General features: G+C 35.0%; 1 pseudogene; it reads right to left on the bottom strand.

Moving 5' to 3' along the window:
* LOC114028499 overlaps positions 1 to 22,808 on the bottom strand; it is a 39,582-nt pseudogene extending 16,774 nt beyond the window's left edge.
* Positions 22,809 to 24,243: the final 1,435 nt, after the last annotated feature.

Here is a 24,243-nt window from a genome sequence, read left to right as displayed (position 1 = left end):
AAGTGTTAGCCAGAATGAGATAAGCAACAGCAACTACAGCAAATGTTCAAGGACCATACACATCTCAAGTCCTCTGCTATCTCATCATTGAGTAGAGGTGACCTTTAAATCCATCTCCTCACCTCCTTCAAATAAGATCTACAATTTCACCTCTTGCAAGAAGTCTTTTCCAATCCCTTTAACTGCTAGTGACTTCCCTCTGTGACTATATTCAATTTCTCCTGCATATATCTTTCTTGAAAAAATTATTTGTGTATTGGTTTCCAGCTCTCACCACTCATTTCCATAAGATACCGAGTTCTAAATTTCACCTCTTCCCTCTGCTCCTCATTCCTCAAAATAGTGCACAATCTGATATAGGCTATACATGTACAATCATACCAAATATATTTTCACATTAGTCATGTTGTAAAGAAGAATTGGAACCAAAGGGAAAAAATCATGAGAAAGAAGAATCAAAAAGAAAAAGAGAAAACAGTATGTTTCTATCTGCATTCGCACTCCTAAGTCCTTTCTCTGGATGTGGATAGCATTTTCCATCATGAGTCTTTTAGAATTGTCTTACATCCTTGTATTGCTGAGAAGAGTTAAGCCTATCAAAGTTGGTAATTGCACAATATTGCTATTACTGTATACAATGTTCTCCTGGTTTTGCTCACTTGACTCAGCACCAGTTCATGTAAGTCTTTCCAGGATTTTTTGAGGTCTGCCTGCTCATCATTTGTTATGGAACAATAGTATTCATATTACGTTCATACACTACATTCATATACCACAACTTGTTCAGCCATTCCCCAATTGATGCACATCCCCTCAATTTCCAATTCCTGACCACTCAAAAAGAGCTGTCATAAATATTTTTGTATATGTGGGTACTTTTCCATTTTTATGATCTCTTTGGGATACAGAGTGATATTGCTGGGTCAAAGGGTATGCACAATTTTATACTCCTTTGGGTATATTTCCAACTGTGCTCTCCAGAATGGTTGGATTAGTTCACAACTCCACCAACAATGCATTAGTGTTTCAATTTTCCCACATCCTCTCTAACATTTATCATTTTCCTTTTGAATGCAATCTGAAAAGAGGCAATTTTCAAAGGAAGAAATTAAAGTTATCTATAGTCACATGAAAAATGTTCTAAATCACTATTGATTAGAGAATTGCAAATCAAAATGACTCTGAAGTACCACATCACACCTACAAGATTGGCTAACATGACAAAACAAGACAATGATAAGTGTTAGAGATGTGGGAAAATTGGAACGCTAATGCATTGTTGGTGGAGTTGAGAACTGATCCAACCATTCAGGAGAACAATTTGAAATTATGTCCAAAGGCCTATAAAATTTTGCATACCCTTTGACCCAGAAATACCACTTCTAGGTATGTATCCTGAAGAGATCATAAAAATGGGAAAAGGATCCACATGTACAAAAATATTTATAGCAGCTCTTACTGTGGTGGCAAAGAATTGGAGATTGAGGGGATGCTCATCAATTGGGGAATGACTGAACAAGTTGTGATATATGAATGTAATGGAATACTACTGTGCTATAAGAAATGATGAGCAGGTGGACTTCAGAAAAACCTGGCAAGACTTATATGAATTGATGCTGAGTGAAATGAGCAGAAACAGGAGAACATTGTACACAGTAACAGTCACACTGTGCGATGACTGACTTCTATAGACTTGGCTCTTCTCAGCAATGCAAGGATCTAAGACAACTCCAAAAGACTCATGATGGAAAATGCCATCCAAATCTAGAGAAAGGGCTTAGGAGTCTGAATGCAGATGGAAGCATACTATTTGCTCTCCTTTTTCTTTGTTGTTTTGTTTTATTGCTTCATTCTTGTGGTTCCTCCCATTAGTACTAATTGTTTTTTATGTCATGACTAATGGGAAAATATGTTTACTATGAATGTATAAGTAGAGCCTATATCAGATTACACACCATTTTGGGCAGGGCATAGGAAAGGGGGGGGAGAAATTTTAAAACTCAAAATCTTATGGAAGTGAATGTTGGAAACTAAAAATAAATTAATTATTTAAAAAAAGATAATTGTCTTTACATGCAGTTGGGGAAAATAAAATACTATTAAGTGAGAGAAAAACATCTCATTTTAGTATATCTAATAGACAGACCTATTCAGATATTAGAGGCACAAGTTTATGTTCCTGATTGGCAGTTAAAATTTAGGATGTGGTCAAAGGTTTGATGAAGCCACAGTGCAATAGAGACACCTCAGATTGTAGATGTCTCCATCTGGTGAAACACTTGAGGGAAAAAGCTGATGTTGTCATGATAGAAGACTACAAAACCCAAATTGCATAAAGATGTGAACTTATGAGAGAATTTAATTGTCTTTTTCTGGAAAACAGTTTAGAGATAATACCTCAAGTAATTGTAGATGACTACAGATATGGTGTCATGGAAGAGTTACATACCTGGAGAAAAGCAGGAGAAATAGCATCAGTACAACTCATTGAAAAGAATGGATAGCTAGAGCAGCAATGATAGGAGCCATACCCTGAGAGCTCTAGGGAGAAGCAGAAGGTATTAAATGCTGAAGAATTAAAAAAGGAAATGTCTTCTAGGTGATAGATTATTGCATGAATGTCAGTAACAGACAACATACAAATTTCTGAGCATGGATTATTTACTTGTGAATGTTGATATTTTAGTAAATTTTGATAAAGTTTTCTATTTATTTTCTTAAACCTATCAGAAATGGAACTACAGACATATTCAACTATTTCATTGTTGTGTGGAAATGATATTGGGTCCCCAAAGCCTATGTCAATGGAATTCAAAGTCTTATGTATTCCACCATTTATGGGAAGCCTTGTAGTAGGGTTCCAATGCCAACTATGCTTTCTAAGGTCCAACATAAAGAATTCTAGAGATACTCATTACATTTAGACTTGCCACTAGGTACTTAATTCCTTGGCCACAGCAACCCATGAAGCAAAGAAAAACAGAAAATGGCCCACACTTCTGTTTCTTCTCTTTCTCTTGTGATCATGATAAAATGAATGAAAAGCAGGTTTTTTCATGTATTGATCATTGTACTAATCAATCAATTACTGATTGTTTCTCTTCTTTTTCTTTATTTTCTTTGCTACTTTTTTTTGTTATAAGGGATGGTTTTCTGTATATTGGGGAAATATAGAATTAGTTAAAATATTAATATTAATACTGATTCTCTAAATATATGGTCCTTACCCAGGGACTAAAAAGTCAAAACAATACTAAAAGAAATGAATTATGCCAATGTTGATAGTTTTACTATAAATGTAACTAAAAGACAACAGGAAGTTGAAGGAAAATAGAAATATGAATCAGGTCCTTTCCTAGAGAAGCAAATAAAGTAGAAAGTGAATTTACTTTTATAGTATATTCATAGTAAATCCAAAGACAATAAAAATAATAGAGAAGAATTTAGAACTGGAAGGTAGAGGTCTTAGAAATAATCAAGTCATAGAATAATTGAGCCCAGAGAAAGTAACCAAATTACCCAAGGTCACACAGGTCAGTAGTGAAACTCATATCTTCTCAAATGCAAATTAAAACTCTAAGGTACTACCTCACAACTATCAGATCGGCTAAAATAACAGAAAAGAAACAATGACAAATGCTGGAGAAGATATGGAAAAATAGGGACATTAATGTACTTTTGGTGGACTTGTAAACTGGTACAGCTATTCTGAACAACATGGAACTATGACCAAAAAACTATAAAACTGTGCATACTCTTTGATCCAATAATACTGCTACTGGATCTGTATCCCAAAAAGACTAAAGGAAATGAAAAAGGACTGAAATGTTATTTATGCACCCACAAGTATATGTATATGCATATGTATATGTATATGTATATATATGCATGTAACATAACATAAAACAATTTAATATAATGTAATATAATATTACATTTAGGTCCTTTTCCATTAAATAAATAATTAATTAATTTTATGTATTTATTTATTTATTATTAATTATGTATATGTGTGTGTGTTTATGTGTATATATCTAACTATATCTATCTATATCTATATACATGTGCATAAACATACTCTGTGTGTGTGTGTGTGTGTGTGCGTGTGCATGTGTACATGTATCAGCTCTTTTTTGTGGTGGAAAGGAATTGGGAAATTTAGAGGGTGAATATAATTTAGGGAATGGCTAAACAAGTTGTGGTATATGATTGTGAGGGAATGGTATTGTGCTTTAAGAAATGATGATGGTTCCAGAAAAATCTGGGAAGATCTATATGAATTGATACAGAGTAAAGTGAGCAGAATCAGGAGAAGATTGTTAACAGTAATGGAAATATTATAATGATGATCAACTGTGAAAGACTTAGTTACTCTGATCAATACAATGATCTAAGACAATTACAAAGCACTCATGATGAAAAATGCTATCTCCAGAGAGAAAACTGATGAACTCTCATTACCAATTGAAGTATGTGTTTTTTACCTTTTTTTTTACATCTTGACTAATATATAAATATGCTTTCAGTGATTTAATATGTATAATTTATGTTATATTGCTTGTCTCCTCAATGGAGGGAGGAAGGGAAACTATTTGGATGTCAATTTTTTTAAAGAATATTAAAAACAAATAAACATAAACAATTTCTAAAAATCTCACATTATCTGAGATATTGAAAAGCAAAGATAAACTCTGACTCTGTGCAGATGAAAAGATGGTATAATTAGCAAATCCTAGAGAATCAATTAAAAATTAGTGGAAATAATTAACAACATTAGCAAAGTTGAAGGACATAAAATAAACCCACATATATCTTCAGCATTTCTATATATTACCAACAAAATTTAGCAGCAAGCAATAGAAAGAGGAATTCCTTTTAAAATAAGTGTAGATAATATAAAACCCTTGGGACTCTACCTGCAAAGACAAACCCAGGCACTGTTTGGATACAATTACAAAGCACTTTTCATATAAATAAAGTCAGATCTAAACAACTGAAAAGGTATTAATTGCTTATGCACCAACAGTGCATTAATGTCTCATTTTTCCTATACCCCCTTCACCATCCATCATTTTCCTTTTCTGTACCATTAGCCACTCTAATAGGTATGAGTTAGTACCTCAGAATTGTTTTACTTTGCATTTCTCCGATCAATAGTGAGTTAGAGCATTTTTACATATGGCTATAGATAGCTTTGATTACTTCATCTGAAAACTTTTCATATCTTTTGATCATTCATCAATTGGGGAACTGATCTTACTTTCTTTTTGAATAAATTTGACTCAGTTCTCTATATGTTTGAAAAATAAGGCCTTTATCAGAGAAACTTGCTTCAAATTTTTTTCACAGTTATTACTACTAACTGTGTCTTCCTCTATTTTATTCCTTCTCACCTATGTATTCTATTTTCCCTCCTTTCACCTTGTACCTCCTCAAAAGTGTTTTGCTTCTGAGCACCCCTTCCCACAATCTGCCCTCCCTTCTATAACAACCCCCCCCCACTTCTCTTATTTCCTTTTCCTCCTACTTTCATGTAGGGTAAGATAGATTTCTATACCCAATTGAGTGTGTATGTTATTCCCTCTTTGAGCCAATTCTGATGAAAGTAAGGTTCATGTACTCCCCCTCCATTCCCCCATCTTCCTCTTTACTATAGAAACTTTTTTTTGCCTTATGTGAGATAATTTACTCTACTCTACCTCTCATTTTGCCTTTCTCCTAGTACATTCCTCTCTCACCCCTATATATATATATATATATATATATATATATATATATATAAATTTTTTAGATATCATCCTTTCATAATCAACTCAAACCTGTGCCCTCTTCTATATATTCCTTCCCTCTGCCCTAATGATGAAAAGGTTCTTATGAGTTACAAGTATCTTCCCATGTGGCAATATAAACAGTCTAACCTTATTAAGTCTCTTATGATTTACCTTTCCTGTTTACATTTTTATACTTCTTTTGAGTCTTGTATTTGAAAGTCAAATTTTCTATTCAGCTGTGGTCTTTTCATCAAGAATGCTTGAAAGTCCTCTATTTCATTGAATATCCATTTTTTTCCCTTAAAGAATTATATTCAGCCTTGCTGGGTAGGTGATTCTTGGTTGTAATCCTAGCTCCTTTGCCTTCTCAAATTTCATATTCCAAGACCTTCAATCCTGAATTGTGGAAGCTGCTAAATCTTGTCTTATCCTAACTGTGGCTCCAAGATACTTGAATAATTTCTTTTTGGCTGTTTGCAGTATTTTTAATTTGACCTGAGAGCTCTGGAATTTGGATATAATATTCCTGGCAGTTTTCATTTTGGGATCTCTTTCAGGAGTTAATTGGTGGATTCTTTCATTTTATATTTTACCCTCTGGTTCTAGAATGTCAGGGCAATTTTCCTTGATAATTTCTTGAACAATGATATCTAGGCTCTTTTTTCATCATGGTTTTCAGGTAGTCTAATAATTTTTAAATTATTTATCCTGGATCTATTTTATAAGTCATTTTTTTTTCATTGAGATAATTCACGCTGTCTCCTATTTTTTCACTCTTTTGGTTTTGTTTTATTGTTTCTTAATTTCTCATAAAGTCATTAGCTTCCATTTGCTCAATCCTAATTTTTAAGGAATTATTTTCTTTACTTAGCTTTTGTACCTTTTTTTACATTTGGCCAATTCTACTTTTTGAGGAGTTTTTTCTACATTGAATTTTTGTGCCTCTCCTTCTATTTGGCTAATTCTGCTTTTCAAGGCATTCTGCTCTTCAATGGCTTTTTGTACCTCTTTTACCATTTGGCCTAGTCTGTTTTTTAAGGTGTTCTTTTCTTCAGTATTTTTTTTTGTTTTTTAACTAAGCTGTTGACTCATTTTTCATGACTTTGTTGCATCATTCTCATTTCTTTTCACAATTTTTCCTCTACCCCTCTTACTTGATTTTCAAAATCCTTTTTGAGCTCTTCCATGGCCTGAAACCAATTCATATTTTTTTCTTGGAGGCTTTAGATGTAGGAGCTTAGACTTTATCTTCTTCAGAGTGTGTGTTTTATCTTCTTTGTCACCAGAATACTTTTCCGTGGTCATGTTTTTCTGTTACTTGCTCATATCTCCAACCTATTACTTGACTTTTTAACTTTTTATTAAAGGTAGGTCTCTACTTCCAGGGTGGAGGGTGTGTCATCCCAAGCTTCAGGGGGACCTGTAAATTTTCAGTTCTTCCAGGGTGGTACGATCTAAGGAGAAGTGTTTGCTATTCTTCTTTTGCTCAAGTCGGTGAGTGACCACAAGGTCTCTTTTCTGCTCTGGAACTGTGAGGAGAGTCCCCACGGCACTGCAGCAACTCTGGTGTTTTTGTGCTCCTCCTCACCCTAAGCCTAACACCCAGGACTTGACTCACATACAAGAATGGGCAAAGCAACAGAGTCTTGCCTCAGTGTTAGCAAAGAGACCTCTGTAATCACCTTCTAACCAGTTTGTCTGACCCCCTTATTATCTATGGACTGAGAGCTCTGGAAATAGCTCTTGCTGCTGCCGATTCATTGGCTTCCAAAGCATTCTCCTGGTTTGCTGGGGTCAGAGCTGCGCTGTTGTGGCCTGCACTGGACTGCTCTCCTCTCCCACCCTGGTGCAATAGACATTTCCCTCTAACCTTCCATGGTGTCTTGGGATGGACAACTTTTTTACTCCATCTTTTTGGGGGTTCTGCTGTTCTAGAATTTGTTTAGAGTCATTACTTAAAAGTATTTGGAGGACAGATCAGGAGAGTCACTGCCTTTACTCCTCCATCTTGACTCTGCCTCCAAAACTGAGTCTTAAAAAATAACAATGAAATAGATAAGTCATTCACTTATTTGATTAAAAAAGAAAACCAAATTATCGATATAATAAATGAAAAATATGAATTCAATCAATAAATAAGAAATTAAATTATTTAGAACAATTTTGATTAAATATATGACACTAAAGCTGATTATCTAAATGAAACTGATGAATATTTACCAAAAATGTAGATTGCCCAGAATATCAGAAGAGGAAATAGAGTACTTAAATAAATCTATCTTTTAGAAAAATAAATTAAACAATTCAAAAATGAACTTCTCGCCCCCCCAAAAAAAAACACCATGACCAGATGGATTGACAAAATTCTAGCAAATATTTAAAATGATTAGTTCCAGTACCATATAAAGTGTTTGGGAAAATGGGAAAAGAAGAGATCGTACTAAATTCCCTCTGTAAGTCAAATATATTTTTGTTAGCTAAAGTAGAGAGAGCAAAAAGAAAGAGATAAAAGTATAAACCAATATCCCAAGTGAATATTGATGCAAAAATTTAAATAAAACATTAGCAATGAGACTACAGCCATGTATCACAAAGATTATATACTATGACCAAGCCTGATTCATACCGGGAATACAGATACAGTTCAATATCAGAAAAGTTATTTGTAAATGGTCATATTAATAATAAATTTTTTTTTAAATGATTATATCAATGCAGGAAATGCTTCTGATGAGATACAATAGTTATTCCTATTAAAAAGAAACAATGGAAAGCATAGAAATAAATAAGATTTTTTTTTTTTTAGGCAATTGGGGTTAAGTGACTTGCCCAGGGTCACACAGCTAGTAAGTGTCAAGTGTTTGGTCTGAAGCCAGATTTGAACTCAGGTACTCCTGACTTCAGGGCCTGTGCTCTTTCCACTGTGCCACCTAGATGCCCTGAGATCTTTTCTTAAAATGATAAGTAGTATCTATTAAGAAGATTGCATTGATCCTGTATCATTTTATTATTGATCCTATTTACAATTAATTGCCTTTGTCTTCTAACTGCTTGTGTCATGCCTCTTTGTCTCTGAACTTGGTTCAGAATTCAGTTGGTATGTTAAATGTAAAAATTCAGCTTTTCTGCTAATCAGTAATCTATTTTTGCCTCAAAGAATTTAGCTGACACTGGGGGATGAATATGAACATAAGATAGTTGTGTCTAATATTTTTACACGACCAAGCCATCCTTCGCAGATGTCTGATTTGCTGTCCAAAAATGACGGGTCCATTATCTTTTAACCTTGGACCTGGACTCTAGCGATGAGCTCTTCTTTGGAATAGGGTAAAAAAAAGTGGGTTGCTGCTAGCCTCCTTCACCCAAACTTCTAATCAATCATGTTTGTTCCCTGACTCAGCTCTGTAATCAATCATATTGATCTCAATCCCATGATTTCCCCTATCCTGCCTTGTTCTTTGTTTTGTACTTCCCAAAACCTATAAAAGAGGAACTGTGCTTTTGCTCAGGGTTTTTGGCATGACCATTGATTACTTTATTAGTGGGCAGCAGACCCCTGCTAATAAATGTTATCTTGCTCAGAGAATTCCACTAGTGTGCTTTTTTGTTAAATTTCATTCATGATACTATCAAAACCAAGAGTTATAATTATCTATAATAAGGAACATTTTAGCACCTTTCCAGTTAGAGCAAGGGCAAAGCAATGATGTTCATTACCATCACTGATATTTAACATAGTGTTAAGAGAAGAAAAGGAAATTGAAGAAATTAGAATAGGCAATGGGGAAACAAAACCATCATTCTTTGCAGATGATATGATGATATACTTAGAGAATCTTAGAGTATCAACTAAAAAAACTACTTGAAGTAATTAACAACTTTAGCGAAGTTGAAGGATATCAAATAAACCCACATAAATCATCAGCATTTATATATGTTCTTAATAAAGTCCAGCAGCAAGAGATAGAAAGAAAAATTCCATTTAAATTAATTATAGCCAATATAAAATCCTTGGGAATCTACCTGCAAGACACACTTAGGAACTATATGAACACAAGTACAAAACACTTTTCATGCAAATAAAGTCAAATCTAAACAACTGGAAAAAATATTAATTGCTCATGGGTAGACTGAACCAATATAATAAAAATGACAGTTCTACCTAAATTAATTTATTTATTTAGTCCCAAAATAACGAAGTTTATCTGGAAGAACAAAGGTCAAGAATATGAAGAAAATTTAAAAAAAAAAACATGAAGGAAGGTGGTCTAGTCATACCAGACCTCAAACTGTATTATAAAGTAGTAATTATCAAAATAATCTGGTGCCAGCTAAGAAATTGGTGGATGAGTAGAATAGGTTAGGTACACATTACATTATAGTAAAGGACTATGGTAATCTAGTATATGATAAAATAAAAGATCCAAAATTTTGGAATAAAAACTCATTATTTGACAAAAACTGCTAGAAAAACTGGAAAACAATATGGTAGAAATTAGGAATAGACCAATATCTCACACCATATGCCAAGACAGGGTCAAAATGGGTACATGATTTACACACTAAAAGTGATACCATAAACAAATTAAGAGAGCATGAAATCGTTAATTTGTCAGATCTAGGGATAGGGGAAGAATTTAGGACCAAAGAAAATATAGAGATCATTACAAAATTTAAGATAAATAATTTGATTATCTAAAATTAACAAAGTTTTTTGCACAAAGAAAGCCAATACAACCAAAGTTAAAAGGAAAGCAGAAAAGTAGGGGAAAATTTGCAAGAAGTGTGTCTAAGGTGGAGGGAAAGCAGTGACTTGCTTGAACTCTCCCCAAAACCCCTCCAAATACCTGTAAAAATGGCTCTAAAGAAATTCTAAAGCAGAAGAACCCACAAAAAGACAGATTGAAACAAATTTCCAGCCCAAGACAATCTGGATGGTTGATCAGAAAGGTATATTGCATGGTGGGGAGATGAACACAGTTAGGCTTGGGTGCACAGGCCACAGTGAACATGTAGCAGGCCTCAGAGGACTGAATTGTGGGCAGCTGTGGCAGTTTCCAGACTTCTCAACCCACAAATGCCAAAGACAACTTAGAAGGTCAGTGGGAAAAGTCTGTGACTGCGGTGAGAGTTAAAAGCTAGGTTTCAGCCACAAGTCCTGAGCATGGGCCGCAGCTTTTTCCTGAGCTTCTGGAACACAGACTGAAAGGGAATCGAGTGGCTGATCAGAGGGGGTTTACAGGGATCTCTTTGCCAGTGCTGAGACAGGAATCTCTTGCTTTGCCTGTGCTTGGATCTGGGTCAAAGTTCTGAGGGGCGGTCCTGGGGCAAGGAGGAGCACTGGCGTGGTGGAGCTTGTTGTGGTTGTGGAGATGAAACACCTCGCCCCTTATCATACCACCTTGGAAGAACTGAAAATTTACAGGTCCCTAGAAGTATCTCTGAAAACAGCTGGACAAACCCCCAAAGCTTGGGACAGTACATTCTCCACATTGGAAGCAGACTCTCACCTTACCTTAACAAAGAGTTTAAAACTCAAGTAATTGGCCTGGATCATGAGTAAGCAGTGCAAAAAGAGAAAGACTATATTATCTTACTTTGGTGGCAATGAAGATCAAAACATACAACCAGAAAAAGACAACAAAGTCAAAGCTCCTACACCCAAAGCCTCCAAGAAAAATATGAATCAGTCCCAGGCCTTGGAAAAGCTCAAAAGGGATTTTGAGAAGCAAGTAAGAGAAGTAGAGGAAAAACTGGGAAGAGAAATGAGAGTGATGCAAGAAAATCCTGAAAAACAAGTCAACAGCTTGCTAAAGGAGACCCAAAAAAATTCTGAAGAAAATAACACCTTAAAAAATAGTGTAACCCAAATGGCAAAAGAGGTCCAAAAAGCCAATGAGGAGAAGAATGCCCTAAAAAGCAAAATTGGACAAATAGAAAAGGAAGTCCAAAAGATTACTAAAGAAAATGCTTCCTTAAAAATTGGAATAGAGCAATTGGAAGCTAGTGTCTTTATGAGAAATCAAGACACTGTAAAACAAATCCAAAAGAATGAAAAATTAGAAAACAACATGAAATGTCTCATTGGAAAAACAACTGACCTGGAAATTAGATCCAGGAGAGAGAATTTAAAAATTATTGGACTATCTGAAAGCCATGATCAAAAAAAGAGCCTAGATGTCATCTTTCAAGAAATTATCAAGGAAAACTGCCCTGATATTTTAGAACCAGAGGGCAAAATAGAAATGGAAAGAATCCACCGATCTCCTCTTGAAAGAGATCCCCAAAGGAAAACTCCTAGGAATATTGTAGCCAAATTCCAGAGTTCTCAGGTCAAGGAGAAAATATTACAAGCAGCCAGAAAGAAACAATTCAAGTATTGTGGAAACACAATCAGGATAACATAAGATTTAGCAGCTTCTACATTAAGGGACCGCAGGGCATGGAATATGATATTCCGGAGGGCAAAAGAGATAGGATTACAACCAAGAATCATCAACCAGAAAAACTGAGTATACTCCTTCAGGGGAAGAAATGTGTCTAATAAAGGCTTAATTTGTCAAATATATAGAGAACTGTGTCAAATTTATAAAAAAAAAAATACACACTCATTCCCTCGCTGATAAATGGTTAAAGTATATGAACAGATAATTTTCATACTAAGAAACCAAAGCTAACTATAGCCATATAAAAAAAAATTGTTCTGAATCACTATTGATTAGACAAATGCAAATTAAAACAACTCTGAGGTACTACCTCACACCTACTAGATTGGTTAATATGACAGAAAAGAGAAAGGAAGAGATGTGGGAAAATGAGGACACTAATGCATTGTTGGTGGAATTGTGAACTGATCCAACCATTCTGAAGAGCAATTTGGAACTATGCCCAAAGGACTATAAAACTGTGCATACTCTTTGACTCAGCAATACCACTTCTAGGTCTGTATCCCAAAGATGTCAAAAATAGGAAAAGGACCCACATGTACAAAATTATTTATGGCAGCTCTTTTCGTGATGGCCAAGAATTGGAAAATGAGGGGATGCCCATAAATTGGGGAATGACTGAACAAGTTGTGTTATATGAATATAGTGGAATACTAGTGTGCTATGAGAAATGATGAGCAAGTGGACTTCAGAAAAAGACTTACATGAACTGATGGTGAGTGAAGTGAGCAGAACCAGAAGACTGCTGTACACAGTAACAGCAACACTGCGCGATGACTAACTTTGATAGATTTATCTCTTCCTCAGCAATGAAAAGATCTAAGACAACTCCAAAAGTCTCATGATGGAAAATGCTATCCACATCCAGAGAAAGATCTATGGAGTCTGAATGCAGAATTAAGCATACTATCTGCTCTCTCTCTTTTTTTTTGTTTCTTATTTCTAATGGTTTCTCCCATTGGTTTTAATTCTTCTTTATAACATGACTAATGTAAAAATATGTTTAACATGAATGTTTATATCAGATTTCATGCCATCCTGGGGAGGGGGAAAGGAAATGGGAGAAAATTTAAAACTCAAAATCTTATGGAAGTAAACATTGAAAACTAAAAATAAATTAATTAGTTAAAAAAAAGAAATGACAAGTGGAATGATTTCAGAAAAACCTGGAAAGACTTACATGAACTGATGTGAAGTGAAGTGAGCAGAACCAGGACAATGTTGTATACAGTAAAAGCAATATTGTATGATAAAGAGCTGTGAATAACCTCAGGATAATGGACTTAAACAGAGTATAATGGCAGTAAGGCATGGGAATAGGAAGTAGGGACAACTATGAGTCACAGTGGATAGAGTACCAGGCAGACCCGAATTCAAATCCAGTCTCACACATTTATTACCTGTGTGATCCTGGGCAAGTCACTTAACCCTGTTTGCCTTAGTCTCCTCATCTGTAAAATGAACTGAAGAAGGAAATCGCAGACCATTCCAGTATCTTTACCAATAAAACACCAATAATGGTCACAAAGAGTCAGACATGACTTAAGAACAACTAGATAACAATCTGAGTAGAGAACACCTGTGGTCAATGTGTGAACTAATATAATGGATTCTGACCTCATCCTTCAACTGAAACTGTTCCCATAAAAGTTACTAACAATCACCAAGTTGCTAATGATCACATAATTGCCAAATCTAATGACCTTTTCTCAAAATTCATCTTTCTTAACCTCTCTGTAGCCTTTGATGTTATTCTTTGTGTTCTTCTCAATGATAGTTTTTTTCTCTAGGTTTTCATTATACTCTGGCTGGGCTCTCCTTCTACCTGTCTAACCACTTTTCAGACTCCTTTGCTTCATCTTCATCCATGTTATGCGGACTAACCTTGAGTACTGAACAGGGATTTTTCTTGGGACCCCTTTCCTTCCCTTCCTGCCTCTCCCCTTTTCTTCTCTATGTATATTATTTCACTTAGTGATTTTGTCAGCTTTCATGATTCAATTGTCATGTCTATGCTGAGGATAAGATCTACCTATCCCAGTCCTAAAATCTCTGCTGAACCTCCACTCTCGCATCTCCAACTGCCTATTGAATATTTTGAACTACATGGCCTATCGACTCACACCAAATATATCCAGACCTGAGCTCATTATCTTCCTGCCCCACACTCTCAACCCTCCTCCCTCACAAACTTCTCTTTCATTGTCAATAGCACCACCACCCTCCAAAATTATCTAGGCTTGAAACCTTACTTTCTCACTCTCCCTCACCCCATCCCCATATACAATGTTTTCCCAAGGTCTGCCAATTTTATCTTGGTAACATTTCTCAAATATTCCTACTTTTTTACTCTCACATTGCCTCCACCCTTGTTGGTCCCACACCTCATCTCAAAGACATGAACATTAACATTCTGTCGGTAGACTGAATTATTGCAATCATTCTAAAGTTCAATTTGTAATTATACAAGGCAGGTAACTCAACCATTCATTTCTTTTATTACACTAATGCCACTGGTAGAAAAATATTTCAAGGACATAAAATACTTTGTATGTAGGTATGCATGCATGCATACACATGTATATATATATATATATATACACATATAACTCTACATGTATGTATATTTGTATCATATATCCACATGTTTGTATAAAATGTATCTATTTCTTTTTAGTCATCACAGCAATTTGTTTTGAGAGCAAAGAATTAAAAATACGAGTTCCATCAATTGAGAAATGACAGAATAAAGTATTTAATTTTGGTATCCAAATAAAATAGAATATTATTAGATAGTAAAAAAAAATGGTGAAAGTGGGGAATTTGAATGTTGGGAAGATTCATACGATTTGATAAAGAGTAAAATGAGCAGAACCAATGTGGCAATAGAGACAATTACTACTGCAAATTAAAAGAAAATCTCACTAAAATACGATGAATGATGCATAATTGACATATTACTAATCACCCCAAGTATTGTTAATAAAACATTTCCTACCTCACTTACTACAGACAAAAGGCAGAATTCTGTATACTTTGTCAGACAGGATCATTTAATATAGTTGATTTTTTTCTTTCTTCCACACAAAAGCCACGGTACTAAGGGAAAAGAATTTCTAGAAATAATTATGATTAGGAAAAAAAGATTTTCTATGAAATCCATTTTAAAAAAAGTAGAAATAACCATTTCCCATAGGCCCATTTCCCATGTGTACATTACCTGCTGCATTTTGTAGAGGAAGCAGTCAATAAAATTCTTAAGATTGTTAGGATCCAGGGTCTCTTGGCCTTTCTTTATATAATCCAGAAGAAATGTTTTAAGTATCTTCATATTTGAAAAGAATTTCTTGTGAGATCCAGGAAAGTAGCAGACAAGCCAAGGGAAATTATTATAGAGCTACAAGAGGGGGAAAGGGAGAGGAATGTCATATCTGTATTTACTATTGTTCACAAATCTCTTATATAGTCATAGATTTACAATTGTTTAAAATTATATTTTTTTTGGAAGGGAAGAGGGCTTATTCCCCTTAACGACATGATAGTTTAGGACAGTAATTGCTTAGAAAGTTTCTGAGTCTTGTACCTACAAATACTTAAAAAGGAACACTTTCAATGCAGATTAGGAAAAAGGTAGCAGCTAGTGTGATTTAGGGAAATGATGCTAAACATCTTAATTAGTGGTACAGAAATGTGTAAGATGGCTATCTAGTCCTCACCTAAGTACCTGTTCACATATAAGGAAAAAAAGTAATATATGTATATATATATATATATATATATATATATACACACATATAGTTGTTAGAGATATCAGGTTTAAGTAGTGTCTACTTGGCTGATCTCAAAACCAGCAAACCTAGGTTCAAGTGCTACCTTTGACATCTACTAGTTTTGTGAACCTGGTCAAGTCACTTAGTCTTCCAATGTTCTAGGAAAGAGGGGTCAAACATGGCAAATGGCCCAATCAGATTACAATGCAATTGGAAAATATGTGACAAATGTATAAAGATACAATAGAACATAGATAACATTAATATGTGGTTTTCTAAGTTAGTATGCAGCCTACAGAGATTTTTATGTATGAATTAGTGGCTGCTCATTTCTATTTGAGTTTGACACTACTGTTCAAGGTATATCTAACTCTCAAACCTTATAATTTGCTGAACAGTTGCTGGCCTACTTTTGTCAAAGGAATTTCCTCGTCTAGGGTTTACCTATACAAGTGAAATCATAGATTCTCTACTTATCCTAGTACTTATCCCTGATATAGATGCATTCTTTCCACTGCTTATATGTGTTTCTGTAGATGAGTGTGCTTCAGGTTTATGCAAGGGATGTTTTACTACTAAATTATCACCATGCTATATCATTAATTGTATTATCAAGATAAGTAGCAAAATTGAATGTCACTGGTGCCTTGTACACTAGGACTTTAATTAGATGCAAAAGTAGAAAATATAGGATCTTAAACCTAGCATAGTTTTTCAGGGAGGGGTAGGCTCTCAAATGTGATAGAAGGACACCCCAGGTGTTAGATGTGTAATTATTCTTACACTGCCTACAACATAGTTTTAATTAATTTGCTTTATAATCGTTAAACTATTGTATGAATTTAAGTTATTACTCCTACCATCACTACTACCACTACTGGGAACTTCAACTTCTTTACTGAAAGTTGCCTTTACCTCAGATACTCATAATTTTATATATAACACAACTGTTTCTAGAGCCTACTAATACAAAATTCCTGCAAAGGACCATGTTGAAGAGAAAATGACTTTACATAATGACCTTATGCTTTTGTGGAAGTTTTCTGTTAGGAGGCATTACTGAAGAGCCTACTTCCTCACTGTGTTGCAAAAATGTGGTGACCAAGTCCACAACCAGAGGATGATTCTGGCCTTACCAGAGTCATTGTAGTGCACAGTTGAATCAAGTTTTCATCTAATAACTTTATTATAGAAAGAATATTCTCATTAGCATAGTCAAAATGCTGATGGAAGAGGAAGGAGCCAATAATATTGCAAAAGGCATATCCAAGGATTAAGTCTGGGTCCAAGGGTTGACCTAATGATAAATTTACAAAAGGGAAAGAGCAAGTTTAATGATAATAATTTGAATCAACCAGCATTAGGATGGCAAGGAAAAGGCTTCAATTAAGGTCTGATCTGAGCGTGGGATTCAATTCCTTCAGTACTGATCTAGGGCATTTCTGCTGGACTGTTTCTGTTCTCTATATTTAGGACATAAACAGTGTACTAAACCTAAGAAGAATTGGAAGAAATCTGATCCTGATGCCATACGTTTCCACCTGGTCACAGAGATAGATAGTGGTAAAAAGAGTGACTCCCAACCCAGAGAGATTTAGCACTGGTGATGTGTTATTATACAGGACCCATGTATCCAAGAAATAATCAATTATAACCAACTATTTGTTTTCCTCAGTTCCTCCAAAAGGAACTGAGCTTCCTTCTGGACACAATTCTCAATGCTCCTCTTCCCCATCCCAAAGTTCCTCAGTGTCTTCAGGGAGAATTGGTGGATTTGTTTCCACTTTTCTCCATGGCTGAAAGTAATTCCTAGGAAAAGAAAGAAACAATCATAAGGTTAACAATTCTCCTTTGCTTAAAACAGAATTTTGATTTTAATCATTATTTCTAGCTAGCTTAAAGATCTTTGTTAAATTTTCCTTCTACTTCTAATCTTTCCACCTATACCATAATTTTTTTGAAGAATCTGAAACTTACCATGTCCTTTGAAAATATCATCAAATATTGGTATTTTTCCCCTGCCTCCAAAAATGTCTCCCTGGTAAATCAGAGCTTCCTTCAGTGCCTTGTAACCATGTAGAATCACCACTGGCTGAGACCCAAAATACATGGTAAACACAGAACCATACTTTTCAGAAAGCTGGGAAGAGATAAAAGAAGCAAAAGAACAGTGCTCACTATGAAAATAGGTATACCTGGGCTTCTACATTAGTCTGATGGGGAGAGAGACAACATTAAAAGAACTATGTAAAAACAAGATATACACATATGTATATACATATACATATGATAAATTGGAGATAATAACTAAATGTCACTAGCATTGAGTGTGTGTGTGTGTGTGTATGTGCATTCATGTGTGGAGAGGGGCCCGCAAGAACTGCTTCTCATAGAAGATGGGATTTTACTTGGATCTAGAAAGAAACCAGGAAAGCAATGAGGTAGAGATGAGGAAGGAGAGTATTCTAAGTTTTAGGAATAGGCAGTGAACATGCCCTGGGTATGGAAATGAAGAGTCTTGTATAAGGAACAGCAAGGAGGCCAATGTCACTGAATCAATGCATACTTAATGAGGGAAAGGGGTGGGGAATTAGGTACATGAAGACTGGAAAAGTAGGATCTGACCAGAATATGGAGGGGTTTGCCAAAAAAAAATTAGGTGAAACACATTTAAACATCAATATTCTCCTTGAAATAATGTGTGTGTGTGTGTGTATGTATGTGTGTGTGTATGTGTACAAATATTTCAGTACCACAATGTTGGAAGGATCAAAGTTATCAACAAGTCAAAAGTTAAAAAATAAATAGCATGTTGAACTATCAACATAATTGACCACATCAAAAACAAAACCAACAGATGTCATGATTATTCAATAGATGCTGAAAATTTTTTTTACACCTATTCCTGTTAAAAACACTAGAGAGCATAGGAATAAATGGAGCTTTCTTTAAAATGATAAGTAGTATTTATTTAAAACCATCAACAAACATTATCTGTAATGGGGATAAGCTAGAGACCTTCTCAGTAGGATCTAGGGTGAAGCAAATACGCCCACTAACACCACTATTATTCAATATTTTACTAGAAAAGTTAGCTAGAGCAATGAGAGAAGAAAAAGAAATGGAAGGAATTAGAACAGGCAATGAAGAAACAAAACTATCACTCTTTGTAGATGATATGATGATATTCTTAGAGAATTCACCAAAAAAACCTACTTGTAATAATTAACAATTTTAGCAAAAGTAAAGAATATAAATAAACCCACATAAATCTTCATCATTGCTATATATTACGAACAAATTCCAGCAGCAAGAGATAGAAAGAGAGATTCCATTTAAAAGAATTGTAGACAATGTAAAATACTTGGGAGAATACCTGCTGAGACAAACCCAGGAAATGTTTGAACACAGTTACAAAACACTTTTCTCACAGATAAAGTCAGGTCTAAACAACTGGAAAAATATTAATTGTTCATGGGTGGGCCAAGCCAATATAATAAAAATGACAATTCTATCTAAATTAATCTATTTATTCAGTGCCATACCAATCAAACTATCAAAAAGTTATTTTATAGAGCTAGAAAAAATAGCAACAAAATTCATCTGGATGAACAAAAAGGTCAATAATATCAAGGAAATTATGAAAAATGCAAAGGAAGGTGGCCTAGCAGGACCAGATCTCAAGCTATACTGCAAAGTGATAGTCATCAAAACTATCTGGTACTGAATGAGAAATAGTGAGGTGGATCAGTGGAATTAATTAAGTACACAAGACACAGTAGTAAATGACCATCATAATTTAGTGTTTGATAAATCCAGAGATCTAAGCTTTGGGGATAAGAACTCACTATCTGACAAAAACTTCTAGGAAAACTGGAACACAATATGGCAGAAACTAGTTGCAGACCAACATCTTACAACATATACCAAGATAAGATCAAAATGGGTACATGATTTAGACATAAAGGGTGATTCTATAAGCTAATTAAGAGAGCAAAGAGTAGTTTATCTGTCATATCTATGGAGAAAGGAAGAATTTATGATCAAAAACAGGCAGAGAGCATTGAGAAATGTAAAATAGATAATTTTGATTATACTGAATTAAAAAGGTTTTGCACAGACAAAATCATTGCAACCAAGATTAGGAAGAAAACAGAAAGCTAGGAAACAATCTTTACAAGTGTCTCTGATAAAGGCCTCGTTTCTCCAGTGTATAGAGAAGTGAGTCAAATTTGCAAAAATGCAAGCCACTTCCAAATTGATAAATGGTCACAGTATATGGTCAGGTACTTTTCAGATGACAAAATCAAAGCTATCTATAGTCATATGAAGAAAAGCTCTAAATCACTTTTGATAAGAGAAAATAGTCTGCTTAGATCTGCATTGAGACTCCATAGTTCTTTCTCTCCATGTGGATAGCATTTGCCATCATGAGTCTTTTAGAATAGTCTTACATCGTTGTATTGCTGAGAATAGGCAAGTCCATCAAAGTTAGTCATTGCACAATGTAGCTGTTACTGTGTACACTGTTCTCCTGTTTCTGCTCACTTCACTCAGTGTCAGTTCATGTAAGTCCTTCCAGGTTTTTCTGAAATCTGCCTGCTCATCTTTTCTTATAGCACAATAGTATTCCATTACATTGATATACCACAACTTGTTCAGCCATTCCCCAGTTGATGGACATCCCTTCAATTTACAATTCTTTGCCGCCACAAAAAGAGCTGCTATAAATATTTTTTGTACATGTGGATCCTTTTCTGGGTCCTTTTCTAGGTCGTTCTGCCTCCTAGAACAGTTCTCTGTGCCTTAAATCAGAGTTGACTAGATGAAATTCATAGAAGCAAAATTTCCTGGATAGGGAAGATGCCTGTTCTGTTGTACTCTGTTCTGGTCAGACTACATTTGGTTAGTGTGTCTTCAATTCTGAGTGTCAGAATTATGGATGGATGTTCATAAACTGGAACATGTTGAGAGATTATTCAAGTTGATAAGGCAACTCAAATACCAAGCAGTGCAAAGATTAATTGAAAGAAATAAAGATTTTTAGCCTCAAAGAACAGATTTAAGAAGAATATGATAACCAGTTATTTAAGAGGCTATCATATGTAAAAGGTATTAAACTTATTTTTTCTAGGCCCCAGAATATAGCATAAGGAACATTGGATTGGAGGCTGAAAGAGGCAATTTTCAACTGTGTAGAGAGAATTGATTTCTTAACAATTCAATCTGTCTAAAAGTCAAGCAGCCATCTCCCAGGAAGTACTGAGTAATCCCTTCACTGAATATCTTGAAGGAAATTTGAGATCATCTTGTCCAGCACCCTTAATATGGAGAGGTGGAAATTGAGCTGTACAGAGTTTCAGTTACTTGCCCACAGTCACACTGATTTTAAGTATGAGATCTAGGTTATGAATCCATATTTTCTGATTCCAAATCTAGTGCTAATACCTGTTTAATAGGGGATTTTGAACTTTTTGTGAGTAAAGGATCCCAATGACAATCTGATGAACTCTATCAACCCCTTCTCAAAATAATGTATTTTTAAAATTCATAATTGATAGACAGACAAAATTATACTTAGAGGGTAATTAATTTTTTCCCTTCCAAGGTCATGGATATCTGGAAATCTATCAATGACCTTGTGAAAGGCCATGGATCCCAGGTTAAAAATTCTTGGTTTATAATACCCTTCCTACTGAAACAGATCAAATGATTATACAATAAAAATAGATTGGCCTAGATAGCCTCTATGATGATGCAACTCCAACTCTGAGATTCTGTGACTCATTAATTTTAATGCTATAAATACTGAACATGCTTGACTGCCTGGTTAAAGCTCCAAATATACTGATTTAAGGTGAGTGGGGGTGGGGGGAGAAACAGGGCTGGACTTTCCATAGTTAATCTGTCACACTCTTCTCCTGTTCACTCAACTAAAATAATACCATGGAACAGACACACAGTGTGATAGCAGAAGCCAGAGCAGAATAAGCATGCAAAGATCTATTGTCTTATCTAAATGCATAAGCATTTAAAATAATTACAAAATGAAAATTAATATTAATATCCATACTTATTATTTCCCAGTGCAGTTGATACACTTGTAAATCCTAACCCCTATTCCCCCCCATGTCTTCTTTTTTTTATTTTTTATTTTTGGAAACAAAATTTTTCAAAGTGAAGCTTATTGTTCTTATGTACTCCCATTCTTGGGATTAACCTGTAGACATCCACAAAGATTTAAGTGTAACCATGAAATATATATATATACACACACACACACACACATATATAATATACATACACACATACATATAAACATATACATACACACATTTATACATATATACATACATACACATATATACATACATACATATATACATAGTCAGCATTCAGTTTTGTCTACAACTTATAGTCCTTGAGATTTATCTGACTTGTTCTTTAAGACAACATCATCCTAATTCTGGGTCTAATAATCATGCCATCACTGTCCCTCATTATGTCATGAGAACCTTTATAGGGTCTTTGTTGCTAATACCCAATAGCCCTAGAATCAGTGATGAGATGCCATTACTAAAGGACTTTGTGATGGATATTCCACTTGATTGACTCAAACTACAAGATTCAATCTCCTTACCTTGCAAAGAGCCATGGAGAGGTCCTTTCAGTCTAACTGTAGTATATTCCCAAAGATAGGGAGAGGAGTTGGGCCAGGAGGCAACTTCTTTCCTTTATGGTTTTTTTCTCCACAGTGACAAAAAGCCCAAGAAAGAGATGCAAACCACAAGGGTGAGAGTGGTGAATCCTGAGGGCTCCATTGCAGCAATCTGGTCAAAGGCAGAAGAGGTATCAGTTTAAAAACTCAAGCTTAAAATGCCTGATTTATTTTTTTAAAGTAGGGGTGGAGCTAAATAACCAATAAACAATCTCTAGTTCTACAAGGAAACAACATATATTACTGTTCACTCAGAAAGTCAATAGAGTTTATTGAGCAATGCTCTGGCAACCATCTCTGAACCTGCACCCTATACTTCCCTGAATGCTTCTTACAGGAAATCTTACAGGGATGAGGCAGGTAGTGAACGCAGAGGATTCATAACAATTGCATTTGTTACACTTGATTCTTGTCCTCTGCACTTGCTCTACATTTTCTCTTTGGTTAAGGTTGTCAGTTCCTTATGGCAGCCAGACTGAGTTACATTCTCACTCTCATTTTAGCTTAAGAAGAGTAGACCTTGCCCAGTTCATAATACAACATGAAAATGTAGAATAGAAATTTTCCCACTGAGGTAAGAATATGATTCAGTAACCCAGGAGGGATTCTCTGTGAAGCTTCACAGAACAAAACACTAATTACTTCTTTAATTATTTTTATTCCTAAGCATTATTCTGACCAGCATTGAATCCAGCAAGTAGGTTTGCAAGCTTCAAAATAGACCCTTGACCAATAGACTATGACCTTAAATTCAAGTAACAAGGAACAAGAATCATCTCCAGAGGGTTCCAGTTTTACTTCTTTAGTATTTTAGAGGGATTTATTTACCAGTTATATGATTTCTGACATGCAGCCCTGAGGCAATCAAGAAAAAGAATTTCCTAGGCTCTAGTGGTCAAAGATATGTTAGTTGTCATAGAATCATAGGATTATAGAATCATGGAAGCTGGCTCACCTCTCCCTATTACTTAGAGACCCTTTACCTGAGGATCTACCTTATTCTGATCAGAAATCCAGGGAGAAATCTAGGCAAATCTGAAGATTAATACAAGTTATCTCACAATTACATATTTCAAGTAGCCATATGTCTTATCTGAAAATTGGCATCATACTGGGGAAAGTTACTTCATTTAAGGGAATGCTAAGGGTAGGTTTATCCTCACTCTGAAGATTGGATAAGGATTACTCTCTTTAAGGGAATAATGGTTTCTGGCAATATTAAAATACCTAAGAATTCTACCTTGGATAAAATTTGGATAAAATGTCTTTGAGCATGAATCCAGGGGATTAAATTGATACTAAAAAGCTACAGCCAAAGAGTTTAGAATGCTGGGGAAAATTAATGAAGTGTCATACTTGAAGCAGGTCTTCCAAATTAGTGTTAAACTCAGTCTCACCCCTCTGCTTCTGTACTCACCCGGCGTGTGCTGGTCTGGTAGAAGGGTCTCACTGTGTGCTTCATTTCTTCATTACTAGAAGCAGGGCAATAGAAAGAAACTCCATATTTGGAAGCAAAAGCTTCAGGTTAAGTTGTTAGG

Source organism: Vombatus ursinus, unplaced genomic scaffold, assembly GCF_900497805.2.
Source record: "Vombatus ursinus unplaced genomic scaffold, bare-nosed wombat genome assembly UNPS02004915.1, whole genome shotgun sequence".
Classification (NCBI taxonomy): domain Eukaryota; kingdom Metazoa; phylum Chordata; class Mammalia; order Diprotodontia; family Vombatidae; genus Vombatus; species Vombatus ursinus.
The sequence above is the reverse complement of the archived record's forward strand: the minus strand, read 5'-3'. Positions and strand labels throughout refer to the sequence as shown.